Source organism: Protopterus annectens, chromosome 12.part0, assembly GCF_019279795.1.
Source record: "Protopterus annectens isolate FY-2018-M chromosome 12.part0, PAN1.0, whole genome shotgun sequence".
Lineage (NCBI taxonomy): Eukaryota > Metazoa > Chordata > Ceratodontiformes > Protopteridae > Protopterus > Protopterus annectens.
In genome coordinates this window covers 8,565,785-8,583,151 of record NC_056746.1, presented here as the reverse complement: position 1 = coordinate 8,583,151, position 17,367 = coordinate 8,565,785, and positions in this window count along the sequence as shown.

Sequence of the window (17,367 nt, the reverse complement as noted above, 5' to 3'; positions counted from 1 at the left end):
GAAAACTACTCATGTACCAACACCTTTGCCCAATGGTTCTTGGAATACATAAATTCCAATGCCCTAGATCAACTAATCCATAGTCCCACCAGGGGCTCCAATATCCTAGACCTGGTCATTACCAACATGGGAAATCGATGCTCCACACCTATGGTCACCCCCTCGTTGGTCAGGTCTGACCATAAGCTAATCACCCTTGACATCCACATCTCTCCCCCGCCCCCCAGTAAGGAAACCTCCATAAAAAAACTTCTCCAAAGCAAACTTCATGCTACTCAAGTCAGAAGTGACAATCTTTATGACACCCATGCAGACAGGAAATGAAAGTTTTACTGCTGAATCCTACACTAAGGCATTGTACAAGCACATCCACTTGTGCATGAATTGTGTCATCCCAAACAGAACCAAGACACTTTCCTCCAAAAAAAAGGAAGCCAATCTGGTTGCCCCCTGCCAAAAATAAACTTTACAACAAAAGGAAGAAACTATTGCAGGAAAGAGGAAAATCTCAGGATGCAAAAAACTCCCTTACCAGCCATAGTAAGAAGCTGAGATCCCTCATAAAATTCTCCAAAGCTAGTTACGAAAATAAAATTGCCAATGATTCCAAAGACAACCACAAGGCATTCTATAGCTATGTCAAGAATCTAAATGGCAATGCTCAGATCTGCTCTGAGCTACAACAGAATGGCATTAAATATACTGATCCCAAGGATATTGTCAATATCCTGGCAGATTGATTCAGTGCCAACTTCATCCCCTCTCTCACCCCCTAAAGGGCCCATCTCAATACCAAAATATTGCCAAATTCCGGTAATAATGGGCACACAGGTAAAAAATCACACTCTCCAAAGCTAAGAATACAGCATCCATGGGACCAGATGACATCTCAAGCTGTGTACTACATGACCTACAAAATGAACTGGCACCTCACCCAAGTGTCATGTTTAATCATAGCCTCACCTCAGGCTTCATGCCCACTGAGTGGCGCACAGCTACAGTTATCCCACTCCACAAGGGAGGACCCACCTTGGATCCTTGGAACTACTGCCCCATCAGTCTGACGAGCCTGATCTGCAAGGCCATGAAGCGTATTATCATGGAACTTATAAACAAAGACATTGGCAACCTTCAAACACTGAACCCCACCCAGTTTGGGTTTGTGAAGGGCCAATCTTGTGTCCTGCACCTGACTGATTTCTTCAAATCAGTCTCCAGACCTGTGGACAAGGGTAAGGTGGTCCGCACAGCCTATCTGGACCTCACCAAGGCCTTTGACACCATACCCCATGCTGGAATTATAGATAAACTTAGTAAGCTGGGCATTAACCCCTACGTCACTCAATGGGTTGCCAACTGGCTTACTGACAGAACCCACACTGTAAAAGTAGCCAACTCCAAAATCCAGCTCCAGACAAGTGACAAGTGGAGTACCTCAGGGTTCAGTCCTGAGACCGCTCTTGTTTGGCATCTACTTAGGGTAACCACCTTCCTTCATGGCTAAAACCGGAGTAAAGCCATGCCCCTCGCATCACCAGTAACCCTGCCCACCCCGACCCCCTCTCCCGCCCACATACCGCCCATTTTGTGATGTCATGGTGGCATCACTCGGCAGGAACGCCCTCTTTTTTCATTCCCGCTGCCTGCTTTTGGCTGATTTACTATGCTTTTCTGTAAAAAAGCATAGTAAATCAACGATTAAACTCCGATAGTCTGTTTCCTTTTTGAAACAGAATACCGGAGTTTGTACAGTGTTTTCTGGACTACCGGAGAATCAGTTTGATTTCTGGATATTCCGAAAAAAAACAGAGGGGTGGCAAGCCTACATCTACTTCTCTGAAGTACAGGCCAACACTAAGGGTCTCTGGCTAACAAAGTTCGCAGATGACTGCAAACTGGAAGCCATTATTGAATCCCCAAATGATGTGGATATTCTACAAAAAGGCCTTACAGAAACAGATGCTTGATGCCAGAGCCATTGGCTCAAGCTCAATACTAAGAAATGTATAGTTATCCCCTTTGGGAAAAAACATGCACCCGTGAATTACCACATAGGTGGCAGTACACTAAACACCAAAAGTGTGATAAGAGACTTAGGGACACAGGTGGACAGTGGTCTCACCTTCAATAACCACATCTCCACAACAGTCAGGAAATCCTTCTATGTGGCACATCTCATCACTAAGGGCTTTTCATCCAGAAAAAAGGAGGTCATTGTCCCACTGTACTCATCCCTCATTAGACCCTTTATAGAATACAATGCCCCGTTTGGTATGTACCTCTCAAGGTATCTGCAACAACTGTAAAGGCCACAGAAATACCTCACTAAAAGAATCACAGGCCTAAAGCAGATGCCCTATACTGACCATCTAAAAAAACTCCAGCTATACTCTGTTGCATATCATCTACTCAGAGGTGATGTCTTCTTAACATACAAGGACATGTCAAACCCAGAGCTGTTGGACATGCTACACTTAAAAAAATCCCAATCCCTCAGGGCCACATGCTCCAAGGATCTAAACCTCATCATCACAATGAACAAAACATGCTGGAGGGATAGGTTCCTGACCCAGAGACTCTCCAGACTCTGGAATAGATTGCCAGTACATGTCAAGCAGAGTGCCTCTTAGGCCATCTTCAAAAGGAACCTTGACGATTGGATGGTAGATAGGAAATTCACCCTGGGGATCACGTCAGTCGCCCTGCAAGACAGGGGTCCAGGGAAGTAAATATTGTGGGAAGAAATAGCCAGGGAATTGTTATGGCTAGGCTTATATAGGCCCTAGGGCTGATAGCCTAGCACCATCCTATGAACCAATGAACCTATACTGTACGTGCACAGACTATTAATTTGATGAATTTATCACTGGAGACCAAAAATAAGAAAATGGGATGATATACTGTGTAGACAGGATTGGAACTTATAGTGAGATACTCAACTATTAGATTGCTTCATCTAGGGAATACAGACCTGAGGACAAGTATGTATGCTATAGCTGTATGAAAGAAAGTCTTCCAGGTCACTGTAAAAGATGCATGAGGTCAGAACCAAGATGGCATTGCAAACACAAGAAAAAACACGATTTGGCCTCAAACAGGTACACTCGTGCAAGAGTAATTTGAAAAATAGATGACAAGAGTTTAAGTGATACATTAGCATTATTAGAGATGGTGATCTGTCCATGACATGGGTAAGAATAGCATTTTGGATTCACTATGTAACAGTAATCTACTGCAAAGCAAAAGTTTTGAACTGATGTGATGGCCACATTCAGTCCCATGCAGGGAGCAAAGATATTAAATTAAATGTTTATTTATCTAAATGTTTTCATTACCAAGAAGTTAGCATGTAGTACTGTTTTTCCTAGATTTAGCCAAAGCATAGAGTCACTACCTCCTGATGCAATATGCAGCATTCTGGTTAGGCTTGCATAAAATTCGTATTGACACATTGGATTTTGAAGTGGCTTACTGGGAGAAGCCAGTCTATTGTTATTTAGTGTTCATAGGATTATACTAGGTTAATGACCACCAGGGTCTTTATAAGCCTAGCCATGCAGCCCAACCCAGCTTTTGTCCCCGAGTATCTTGGCGGCCTATGTGGTGGAGTATGTTAGTAAGGCAGTAGCTAAGGGTTATGTGGGGAGGGTATGCTAGTTGGGGATTAATTTACTTACTGTTGACCACTGTTCATCAGAGACATGGGGGAATAACCAAACGTGAAATTACAATTTCCCAGCCAATGGTCAAGGTTTTGTTTGAAGCGGTTCAGAGATGAACTCTACTTCACATGGAAGGGGAGCTTATTCCATAGTGTGGGGATCCTTTTGGACACATATCAGCCTCTCCAGCATGTTCTATTTATGTCATAAGCAAAGTTCAGTTCCTTGGATCTAGTGATTCTGGTGTTGTTTCTTTTGTAGAAGTGCAAGAGATCCATCAGAGCTGGATCTGAGAATGCCTCATATACCAGGCATGGTTCATAGGTTCATAGGTAGGTACTAGGCTATCTGCCCGAAGGCATTTATAAGCTTAGCCGGAAAGTGTTAGCTTTCGCTGCACCCTTAGATTAGTTCCCTGTGCCTCTGTCCAGCAGAGCCATTGAAGTGATCCTCAGGGTATACTTTCTGTTTCTCATCCATTCATCAAGGTTTCTCTTGAAGAGGGTTAGCGAGGAGCTCTGCCTAACGTAGATTGGAATCCTGTTTCAGAGCATGGGAAGTCTCTGGGACAGGAATCTATCCCTCCATCATGTCCTATTTATTGTTATGGTGAGGTTTAGATCCCTAGAGCGTGTGGCTCGAGGGGATATGGTTTTCTTTAGGTGGAGCATGTCCATCAATTCTGGGTTGAACATGGCCTTGTATGTCAGGCAGAGATCACCTCTGAGTAGGCGGTATGCAGCTGAATACAGCTGAAGTTTCTTCAGTTGAGCTGCATAGGGCATCTGTTTGAGGCCAGTGATCCTCTTGGTGAGGTACTTCTATGGTCTTTCCAGCTGTTGCAGGTGTCTTGTAAGGTACATCCCAAATGGGGTGTTGTACTCTATGATGGGTCTGATGAGTGATGTGTAGAGGGGCACATCGACCTCCTTTGATCTGGATGCAAACCCTTTTGTGATTAGGTGGGCCACATAGAAGGATTTTCTAACCACTTTGGCAATGGGATTATCTAAGGAGAGGTTACTATCTACTTGGGTCCCCAGATCCCTTATTACATCTTCAGTATTTAGGGGGTTACCATATATATGGTAGTTTGTGGGTACTATGTTTTTTCCAAAGTGGATGACTATGCACTTTTTGGCATTTAGCTTGAGGCCATGGTTTTGACACCAGGTATCTGCCTCAGTGAGACCCTTTTGGAGGATGTCTGTTTCAGCCGGAGAGTAATTATAGCCCCTAGTTTGCAGTTGTCTGCGAACTTGGTCAGCCACAGTCCTCCTGGGCTTGCCTGTACCTCTGAAAAGTATATGCTGAACAGGAGGGGTCCTAGGACTGAGCCCTGGGGAGCACCACTTGTAACCAGTTTAGAGTCAGACCTAGCACCCACAACTCTTACCATGTGGGTTCTGTCCATGAACCAGTTGGTAACCCATCTCGTGATGTAGGGGTTTATGTTCAGGCTGGTGAGATTGTCTATAATACCTGAATGGGGAATGGTGTCAAAGGCCTTTGCAAGGTCTAGGTAGGCTGCGGGGACCACATTTCCCTCATCTATAGCCCTGGTAACTGTCTCAAAAAAGTCCACCAGGTTTAGGAGGTATGATCTGCCCTGAACAAAGCCAAACTGGGTAGGATCAAGTGTTTGGAGGTTCCCAATGTCTCTGTTAATGAGATCCATGATGATGCACTCCTTTGCCTTGCAGACCAAGCTAGTCAGGCTTATAGGGCGATAGTTCTTGGGTTCTGTTGTGGCTCCAGGTTTGTGGAGCGGAATAACTGTTGCTGTGTGCCACTCTATGAGCATGAAGCCTGTGGAGAGGCTGAGTTTGAACAGTGTGTTTAGGTGAGGGGTTAGTTCATCTTTGAGCTTGTGTAGGACACAGTCTGGGACACCATCTGGTCCCATTGATGCTGTGTTTTTGGGTTTGGAGAGGGCTGTTTTAACCCGAGTGTTTGTGATTTCAGGGGCACTACATTCTTCTGGTATGGTTATGGGCCCTTTTGGGGGTGAGAGGGGGGTGAAGTTTGCACTGAACCTGACTGCCAGGATGTTGGCAATATCGTTTGGTACAGTGTATTTTGTGCCATTCTGCATTAACTCCGAGCAGATCTGAGAATTGCCACTTAGATTCTTGACATAGCTAAAGAATACTGTGTGGTTATCTTTGGAGTGATTGGCAATTTTTTCTTTCGAAGCTAGCCTTGGATGATTTTATGAGGGATCGTAGTTTCTTTCTGATACTGATCAGGGATGTCTTCCCTTCTTGGGATTTTACTTTTTTCTGTACTAGTTTCCTCCTTCTGTTGTATAGCTTGTTTATGGCAGGGGTCCACCAGACTGGTTTCCTTCTCTTGGAGGAGTGAGTCTTGGTTTTGCTTGGGATAGCACGATCCATGCATTCTTGTAGGTGCCCGTAGAGTGCATTTGTAAAGGATTTTACAGCTTGGACAGCGTTTTCCTTTAGCATGGGGGCTTTGAAACTTTCCACAATGGTCTTAAGTAACGTGACGTTTGCTCTTGAAAAGTTTTTCATGGTGGTTTCTTTGACCGGGGGTGGAGTGATTAGTTTATGGTCAGATCTAACCAGCGAGGGGTTGACCTTTGGTGTGGAACACCAATCGCCCATGTTGGTGATGACCAGGTCCAATATGTTGTCACCTCTGGTGGGGGTGTTGATCCAGGGAATTAGAGTTTATAAAGTCTAAGAAATGCTGGGAAAGGGAGTTAGTACTTGAGTAGTTCTCCCAGTTGATGTTTGGGTAATTGAAATCACCCAATATCAGGGTGTTTGGTAGGACCTTTATGTTTCCCAGTGTTTCCAGGGGTCTATATTAGAACATCGACTTTTTAAAATGTTCTAATATCGACCCCTACTCAGTGAACGCTGAGAATATCGAACATGTAGAACAGCAAATTTTTTTCCCAGGGAAAAAAATTTGCTGTTCCGACACACATACACACAACACAAGCACACCAAACAAACAGCAATCCACACACATACACCTAAAATCCTACATCTAACCCTACACTAAACTGTACATACACCACTAGCTATCCACTTACCTTAACCCAAACCCTAACCCTAAGGTCTGTCACTATCGCACACTTACCTGACCCGCGCCCTAACCCTACCTCACCTACCCCGCCCCTAACCCTCATGTCCACACAATCGCACACTTACCTGATCCCGACCCGTAACTTTCCACCACAGTGCTGAAAATAGCAAAGCCACAGGAACGGCCAACCAAATTCCTTCCCAAGGAAGAAATTCGGTGTTCTGCAGCTTCGCTATTTTCAGCGTTCGCTGAATAGGGGTCGATATTAGGACATTCAAAGTTGTGAAACTTCGATGTTCTAATATAGACCCATTTCCAGAAATACGGAATGAGGGTCCTGGGACATGGTGGGTGATCTCTAGCAAGCTACAATTTGGATTGCAGTTTTGCCTCTTGTTAGTTGCACGCAGATGATCTCTGAAGCATCATGCTGTGCCACTAACCTGGAGGTGTGGGTATCCTTGATGAATATGGATACGCCCCCGCGTTTTGTATTTTGGTCCGGGTTTTGTGGCCAAAATGTATGGTATGAGTTGTAGCCTAGTAGTGCTGGGGTGCTCTCTGCAGCCTTAAACCAGGTTTCTGTTACTGCACATGTATCGATTTTCTCCATACTGAGGAGTGCCACGAGTGCATGCATTTTGAGGTTTAGACTTCTGGCATTGAGTAGCATTACACTCAGTTTTTTGTTACTTGTGCTATTTACAGCGGTGGGTTTGTCTTTTGAGCCTTGCCTAAAAAAGGAACTATGAGGGTGGCAACAGCCTTAGCCAGTATTCGAAAACCTAAGGGGGACAGGTGCAAGCCATCTCTAGCGAAGCAGGCTGGCTTGTCGAGCATGTCATCCCAGGTTGACAGACACTGGATCCCCTTTGAATGACACCAGAAGCTTAGCCAATTGTTGAAATTGATAATTTTTTTCTTTATACTGTGGCATCATTCTTGGTGAGGGCAGAATGCTACTCAGGGTCAGGGTCATACCAGCCTGGGCTACGTGATCAGAGAGCTCCTCCATGTCTCTTTCCATGTAGTCTAGGGAGGTATGGCTCAGGTCATTCACACCAACATGGACAATGACAGAGTCATATTTGTACTTGTTCTGGAGTGACCTGAGTGCTTGTGTTATGTGGCGGATCCTGGCACCAGACAGGCAGCTAACAGTAACCTTTTCCTTGTTCAGCCTAGTGAGTGGGATGTCAGTGTGCCTGACTATAGAGTCACCTATTACTAGTGTATTGGGTATGTTATTTTGCCTTAAGGGCTGTGATTGCGTGGCACTCTGGTTTTGTGAAGTATGTGTTTCATAGTTTGTGTTGGGCGGTGGAGGTTGCTTGGATGTCTGCTTTGGAGGTCTCTGTTGCTTTTGCAGATTTTTATTTAGAGCCTCTGAGTATGTTTCCGTGTATTTATGTGTTTTTGCCGGTACTGGTTTCATAGGTCTGTGTGCGACTGGTGGTGTAATGCAAGTAATTCCCTTCTCCTCTTGACTGCCTGGTCCAGTCTTGGGTTGAGAGAGCTTAGCCTCCAGTTTGGCTGTCTAATTGCATCTCTCGCATGTATTAGTGTTTGGTGGTAGGAGGAGAGGGTTGTCTGTGTACACGAGGCAGTTGTAACATTGCCTCAAAATGCCCAGATTCACCAGTTGGACCAGAGAGTACACCTGAAACTGCCCTTTGGACATGCCTGGATAGGTACAGTGAACTGTTTTACTGATTGGCTGGTAAGGTTGAATAGAGAGCCTTGTCCTTCTCTACAGTATAGGAGGGTCTAGTGCTAAGGTTTATTAGTGCTTGCTATGAGTTTTGAGCAAGTGCCGGGCTGAGAAGTGAATGGTTTGAGTGCTTAAGTTGAAAGTTTGTCTAGTCCCAAGGGAAAAGTTGAAGAGTAGACTTTGTGGATCCGGGAATAGTTATACCCCAGCTAACTGGCACTGCTCGGTGTGAAAATCGCTCAAATGCAGGTTTTATATCAGGGAAATGAAAGAGATAGAAATTAGCCCAAAATGGCCAATAAACTACTAATTTCTGGGCTGAAACCACTCCTCCAGAGACAGACAGGCTGCTCAAAGCTCCCCTCTCTCACAGGTGAACAGAGAAACTTCCTTCTATCCATGTAAGGTATGGGCAAACACAGAAACTTGTAACACAGCCCTGAATTCAGCACTAACCTGAAAACTGGACTATACCAGCTTAGAAAGGTGGGAAAACAAGTATATATATATATATATATATATATATATATATATATATATATATATATATATTTTTTTTTTTTTTTTTTTCAGAAAATAAAGCAAATACAATCAAAAAACACTTTAAATGCACAGAAATGGCTATCACTCTTGAGTGTGTAGCCTACAACAGTTAAACAGGTAATTAAAACACAAAAATGAGTTTGTTAAAGTACAGGCAGTAAAATAAGTACAATATGTAGCTGAAACAAGCTTTTTAAATCACAGAAACTCTAAAAAAATCAGCGTTTTAGGCGGACTTACCTAAAGGCAGCAAGAAAATGCAGGAAAATGATACTTAATTACTCCAAAGTCTCTCTTTTGTCTCTCTGCTGCTGGGTATGTTTACACATGTGCAAACCTTCACATGTTTACTAACATTGTAAGTTCTTCATCTCCTCTCACCTTACTTAGATCTCAAAATAAAATCTAAAATCTAAAAATGCTTATCATGGATTAAAATATTAATGTTATATAATGAATAGTTACTGAATGCATACATAGTTATATGGTTTGTGGAAAATGTTTGAGAGATAAAAGTTTAATATTTGTAAATTACGGATATATAAGTATACAAACATTTTCTAACTTGGTTTCTCTCATGCATATACACATATAAATGTGTTCAACACAGCACAAGTCTGTAGAAATAAATTTACATTTGAAATATATACATTAACATTTGTAATTATATTATTGTTCACTTGATATTCTTCTAGAGCACTTCAAAGTATCATCTTACCACTATGAAACTGTATATGTTTCCAATATGCTTATTCATACTTATGCAAGGGTAAGTGTGTTAAGGGAAACAATGCCTTTGGAGTTCATCCATGCCATTAACATCAGACACTCAAGCATAGCATCTCTACACTGGTCAAGTGACCTGTTTAGCTCCATCTGACATGATCATTATCTCAACAAATTTTCTTATGAAGAGTTCTTTGGTGTTACTGTAACCATAATCTGTTATAAATGTACTGATGCGGGCAAGGTTTTATAATAAAATGCAATATAGTACAGCTTTACTATCATATGTCTGAATAGCCCTTGGCATTATCTGCTATGACCTTCTGTCTGATAGCCTCCATATGGTTATCCCGGTCATCGAACTGTCTGTGGATTTTGCCTTGAGTCAAGTCGCCCATCCTTGTGTGGTTTGTAAAACTATCATAGAGCCATGGTGGTAAAGTGGCCATCCTTTCATCTGTAATGAATGTTGTGGTCATCTTTCCTTGTATGGTTTGGTTATTCTGGTTCAGCATCCACCTATATATATGGGATGGATCATCTTCCTATTTGTCTAGTTTCTAATAACCAGCTGTATCTTTTACAGGGTGCCAGGGATGCCAGGGCCTAGCCTGACAGCCAATGAGTGCAAGGCTTTAAAGCTCATTCTAGACAGGGTGTTAGTATACCATAAAGTGCACACACAAACTGATGCACTCATACACTACATGCACACCAGTAGGCAATTGAAAGATCACAAGACAAGCTACTGCATGTCTTTGGGAGGTGAGAAGAGAGTGGAGCACCCAGAGAACACCCACACTGACACAGGGAGGACATGCAGACTCCAAAACGGAATGCACCCCAGCTGAGTACTGAACAAGATAAGCCCTTACTGTGAGGTAGTAACACTAATCATTACACCACTGTCTCACCTGGTTATCTATTCCATTACGGATATTAGCTGGTTTAGTTGGTTTTATTGTGCCTTCACTGGTTTTTAATTTCCCTCTTCTGAAAATTATTTTTGGGATAGTGCTAGCACATCTATACAGTAGTAGAAATATTTGTCATGTACTTCTGAAAATAATACAAAGATATGCGCAAGTTCTTGGAATGTATGTAAGTCTTCTTTGTACATGATGAACATTTTTTTCTGAAGTTATGCTTCACATAGAACATTTTGAAATAGTCATAAGGGGCTTCTGTATGATCTTTGGAAATATTTTTAACAAAATGGTAACATTTTCACATTGCAGAAATTTTAGTTTTTACTCAGCTAGTCATTGAGAAGGCAAATTCTCACTCCCATATCAAATCATTGGTAGGCCCATCTAGTAAAACTGCCAAGAGGTTTGCTAAGGGTTCATTGCTGTGCTGTTCCAATTGCTAGTGTAATCATCCTGTAAATCTGTACAGTGCGAGGGGTTGTATCACCCCCCCCACCATATACTTTTGTTTAAATACGTGCATTGATCCTTGAAAGTAATTAATTTTCTCCCATCATTTCGAAGTACCATTTTCAATACAGATAACTGTGCAGTATACAACATTTAGAGATATTTATGCTCATTCTGCCTTTATAACCTTTTCCTGCTACTTTGTTGAAGTGCATGATTACTTAACATACCTCTGGGTAACTGCAAATGTCTGTTAGTGGTATGTTTGGTGGCCATACCATGCCTTTTCTACACACGACTAAATAAACTCTCTGCTGATCTATAGCTGCCAGTTCCATCCATTGACAAATGTTACACCTGCTTGATAACAATCTAAAATCCAGTATTTGCAGTTCATCTAAAAATGTTAAAGAGACCAATCAAACTTCTAGCCAGTAATTTCTCCTCAGATACCAATTTAAATGTTTTTTCCACTGATGGTATATGAAAAAAAAATTCTCTTAGTCCCTCACAAAACACACACACAATAGTTAGTTCCTTATCCCTACTCAGTTCAGATGCATCAACAGAAGCTTACATCACTGAGATTATTTTTGATAAGATTAGGTACTTTCAAATATTATATACTTTATATTTCACAGTATTTATTAATTACAGGTTCTAATTCAGATATGCTGTCTTGACTGCAACATTCTGCTATTTGCACACCATGCTCTGTAGACCTCCTTTTGGCATGTTGTAAACAACTTACCTCCTGAACAACAGTCCGTCATATAATACAATACAAAACTCTTGTCACATCAAAATATGGTGGTATGCGAATAGGTTTGGTATCTACTTTGTTGAAGTACGCTCAGCTATTTCTTGTTGCAGTTTGTATTCTTGATAGAGACAGGGAGCTGGTATATTACAAAGTGCACACACAAACTCACTCAGTCACACACAGTTATGCACACCGATAGGCAGTTGAAAGATCACAAGATAACCTACTGCATGTCTTTGGGAGTTAGGAAAATAGTGGAATACTCACGGAACACACCACGGACACAGGGAGGACATGCACACTCCACACAGAATGCACCCCAGCCAATTCGAATGTCTTATCAAGGATTACATTTTATTTTGACAATAATCATTTATGTACATTCTCGTCACACATGTCATAAACTTTTCCCTAAATTTCTCTTTAAACTAGTTATGTTCTTCTAATATACACAGTTAAGTTACACATTTAAATACTCTTTTATCTCTTCTTTGATTTCTTTTACACAGATTAAGCTCCTCAGCTGTTACAGTTATCTTTTTGGACTTTAATCTTTCAGAATATGTGGATCTTGAAAGGACTTGAATGTTAGCTTTTCTGGTACCACCAAATTGGCCAAGAAGCTGCATGTTCCAGGATCAGGTAAAGCTAACCCTTCATTGTACTTTCACAGTATCATGGTGCAACTTAGGTCATGCTGCATAAGGTGGCTGCTTCTCCACAATGATGCTAAAAATGCCAAGACATGTAAGACTGACCACTTTGTGGCCATTAGGTGACATAACAAAATATACTGCTTTGTCTTATAGACCACTATTTTTAATTTTGCATCAAATTGCATACCTGCATTTATAAGGGCTTTCTATAAATTTGCACCAGCATGCTGGAAGCTACTAAGAGAGACCATTAGATCTGTTCCTGACTTTAAAGGCTTTAAATGTCAACTTAAAACTTAAAAAGCATCTTACAGAACAAAAGCAAATGTAAATGTAAAGGGGACCCAGGTTAATCCCTTCACAGTACAGCTGGAGTAATTTTCTCCCCTTACTCTCTTTTTCCCTTAACCGTGCTGCATTTACTCCGAGCAGAGGCAGAATGGCTGTACAACACGACTCAGTCTGTTTGCTGGGGCTTTACTTAACATCTCTCTGTAAATAATATTATTTGTTCAAACTATATATTTTTCTCATTATATTCTACTTATGGATAGACACAGTCTTACTGTAAAATGCTCATTTTGTGCTATTGCATTTATAATTAGGTGACTTCATTTGTAAGGTATTAAATGTGTACTATATGAATATTTTAAATGTTGTTGGTGTATCTTTGAATGTCAATTGTATACTAGCATGATGTATTGTCTCCTTGGCCTCGATCATGGCTAAAAGGGATCTTGAACCAGTCTACTTACCTGGTTAAGATATATATATATATATATATATATATATATATATATATATATATATATATATATATATATATATATATATATATTAATTACTTCAAAGATCATCAAAATATATCATCACGTCTAGTAAAATTACTTTTCATGCATGTGTATGCTCAATAAATAATGTTAAGAAGGATGTAGATATTTCATTTTGATACATTTGCAAAAAAAAATGCCTTGATATATCAGCATCTTTGTTTACATGTCCAGCTCACATAATGCCATTTTTCATAGCATACTCTGGGCTCTCTATCAAAACAGTACTTCTTCAATGGCTGGTTTGACTGCACAAGCACACTATGCTACACACAACAACCCTGATAGAACCTTCGTCCAAGTTGCCCTCTGTATGTACTCATCTTGTCTTAAAGATAAGTCATGTGATTATTGATTTTGGCTTCAGTAAAGCATTAACTAGTGTTGGTGCACTAAACATTGCTCACATCAAAAGTCTCCAGATTTCTCAGTTCAAGATGTTTTCAACCCTGATAAGACATTTACATTTTCTTTCTTTACAAATGAGAATTTTGCTTGGAGTTATTGAAATGTATGTATTTATTTATTTTATCCATTTGTTAAACATGTGAGTGGAATGGCCCAAGACCATTTTCAGCAATAGTCCAGGTGTCAAGGCAAAACTGGAAAAGCTCACCCAGATTCAAAGGTTAGTTTGCTTTTTCTTTCCTGTATTTTGTATTACTTTATTGCCTTCTTTTATTTTGTATTTTGTGCTGTGCTTTGTTTTCTTTACACTGTTTTACTTGTATTCTGCGTTTAACTGCATATTAAAACTAGAAAAGAGACCATAGCTGTGTCTCTTGTGAGTCACACAGAAATTAGAACAGGTCAATTAAGGAGTCACACAAAAGTTAGAACAGGTCATTTAAGGTTAATTATCTGTGAGAGGTGAAGCTAGGAACTAAATCTTCTATTTAAGGGGTAAAATAAAACATTTCAAAGCCTTACTGGAAAAGCACACCCAGATTCTGCCACAAGTTTGCTTTTCTTTTCTTGTATTTTGTATTGCTTTATTGCCTTTTTCTATTTTGTATACTGTGATTTGTTTTTTTTACACTGTGTTTTACTTGTATTCTGCTTTTAATTGCATATTGAAGCTTAGAAAGATATCCACAGCTGTGTCTCTTATGAGTCACACACTTTTTTTTAAGTTTTCCCACCCTGTTGCTGTTGTGTTCTTAAACACAGCTATCTTTCTAGTTGTTTGCCACATATGTTAATTTGGCCACATATCTCCTTCCCTCTCCCCTTTCACTAGCTGCAGTGTGTAAGCACAAAATTATTATTTTGTGTAATCACTCCCCTTCAACTATTTAAATTTACTGGCCATCCCACTGTATTCCATAGAACCAGAATACAAAAGTGCCCACCCCTTTTCAATCTTTCTCTTTTAAAATGAGTGGCTTTACATTTAGACAGCTGAAGCTTAAGTTACTCCCTTTTTTACATCTAACTACTTAGTGCACACTGCAGTGCTTACACAATATCACTAGAGGCAAAGCTCTCATATAAAAGTACTCCTAATGTCAATAAGTTTGTCAGGAGTACCCACGCTGTACCCATTACACACAATTCAAACCAGATATATAGACCTACATATGCTGCTGAGACACTTAAATGTAGCCTTCCTAAACCTCAAAGACCTTCTAGACAAAGTACACATAACAAATACCCTCAGTAGCCCCAAATGCACTCTTTCAAAACAAGACCCACATCAATACATACAACAACGTCTCATGGAACCTCTACATCTAAGCCCATAAGACAAGCCACCACACAATTCAATATTCTCCATTGTGAGACACACTGATGTCCCTCTCACCAGGCTGAGTAAGGGGAAAGTCACAGTTAGTTGCTTATCAGGGGCTAGGATCCACTGCATTATGCATGCATTCTGGTCATTGGACCACAAGTACCAGTATAACTCAATCATAGTTCATGTGAGAGTAAATGACCTGAGATGTACCTCCCTAGACTATATGAAGAGAGACATCATGGCACTCTTGGAATATGTGTCTCAGGCTGGTATGAGCCTGGCATTAAGCAGCAGTTTACCTTCTCCAAGGATGATGCCACAATACAAATGAAAAATGACTGAGTTTAATAATTGGGTTAGAGTCTGGTGTCATTCTAAGGGAGTGCAATATTTGTCAGCATGGAAGGAGATGGTCAACAGACCATACTCCTTTGCCAGGGATGGTCTGTACCTCTCCCCTCTATGATTTCAAACATTAGCTAAAACATTGCCTTCCCTATAGTGCCTTTTTTAGGCAATGCCAAACTGAAAATACTTCTGACATATCAAATCAAAATAAAAAAAAAATTAAAGGTATTACTGCTCAATGCTTGGAGTCTAAACAAAAAATTCCACTCCCTAGACGATCACATCACCCTAGAGAATGCTGACATCTGTGTGGTCACTGAGACATGGTTTAAAGCCATGGAAAGCACAACAACAGTGCAATGCTATAATGCCTTCCACACATTTAGACCAGCTACTGCACAGACAGGGACTAAAGGTGTAGATGGCGTGATTTATATCAAAAATAAATATATTTCAAGGCTGTTCAAACAGGACAATGCACTGGAGCTGCTCCATGTTCAAATCACCAAAGGTAAAATCCAATACCACTTCCTTGCAAGCTATAGGTCCCCCTCTATGACCCAAGAAACCCATGCCATTTATTTAAACTTATTGGAAATATGCACCATCCAACCCAATACCATATTCATGGACGACTTTAATTACCCTACTGTTAACTGGGAATCCTATACAATACCAAACGTACAGGCACAGAGATTCCTGGATTTTGTAAACATGAACTCCCTGGACCAGACTATCAATACACTAACCAGGAATGCAAACATATTGAATCTGTTCCTTACTAATATGAGGGAGTGCTGCACACCCCCTACTGTAATGTCATCCTTGGTAAGGTCAGACCACAAAATGGTGTCATTTGAAGTAAAAATAAAGCTTGGAATATTCAGAAACTACACTAAGGCTAACTTCCTGATATTAAGTGATAACCTGGCAAAATGTCCAGCCCCTATAAACCATGAGAACTCTGCTGCCTATGAAGAACTGTTCACAGAAATCCTGTACAAGCATTTTAATAGCTGCATAGAGGCAGCTGTTCCCACCAGGAAGAAGTACAGTTACAGTATTAAATCAAAAACAACCCCCCCTAGTGGAATCACAACATCAATAGGGTGTATAACAGAAGGAAGAAAATCATGGCAAAAATTAGGAGGTGCAGCACCCAGCAGGTTAAAAAGCACTCTCATCAAACTAAGCAAACAACTCAGAGGGCAAATAAAGTCTACTAAAGCTAAATTTGAGGTAAATTTGGCCTCCCAGGCCAAGTACAACCAGAAGGAATTCTTTAGCTATGTCCACAATCTCAAAGGCAATAAACAGCTGTGTGAAGAGCTCATTGTAACTGGAGCCACCTATACTGAGTCAGAAGGTAGCTATATCCTACTAAACCTACTGGCTGATAAATTCAGCTCCAACTTTACCCCTCTCTCACTTCAACCTTTCCTAAGGAAATACCATCAAATATAACTCCTCCTGCTGTTACTAGGAAACAGGTCCTAAATGCTCTCTCTAAGGCCAAGAACACTACATCAATGGGCCCAGACATTATTCCAGGATGCCTTCTAAATAGTATGAAATATGATTGATCAGGCCCTCTGGGATTGCTATTTAACTGTAGCCTCCGATCAGGCTTCATGGCTCATGAATAGAGAACAGCAACAGTCATCCCTCTACACAAAGGTGGGCCATTTACAGACCCTGGAAACTAGAGACCCATAAGTCTCACTAGTCTTATATGTAAAGCCATGGAAAGAACTATCATGGAAAAAAGTGATATCGTAAACCTCCAGACACTGGACCCAACCCAGTTTGGTTTCATCAAGGGCAGGTCATGCCTACTCAAACTGGTGGACTTCTTTGAGAAGGTCAGAGAACAAAAAGCAAACCGATCAAATCAGTTGCTCCACTCTTTAATAAAACCAAAAGACAGTTAAGCGCTTTTCGTTTAGTCCGTTGA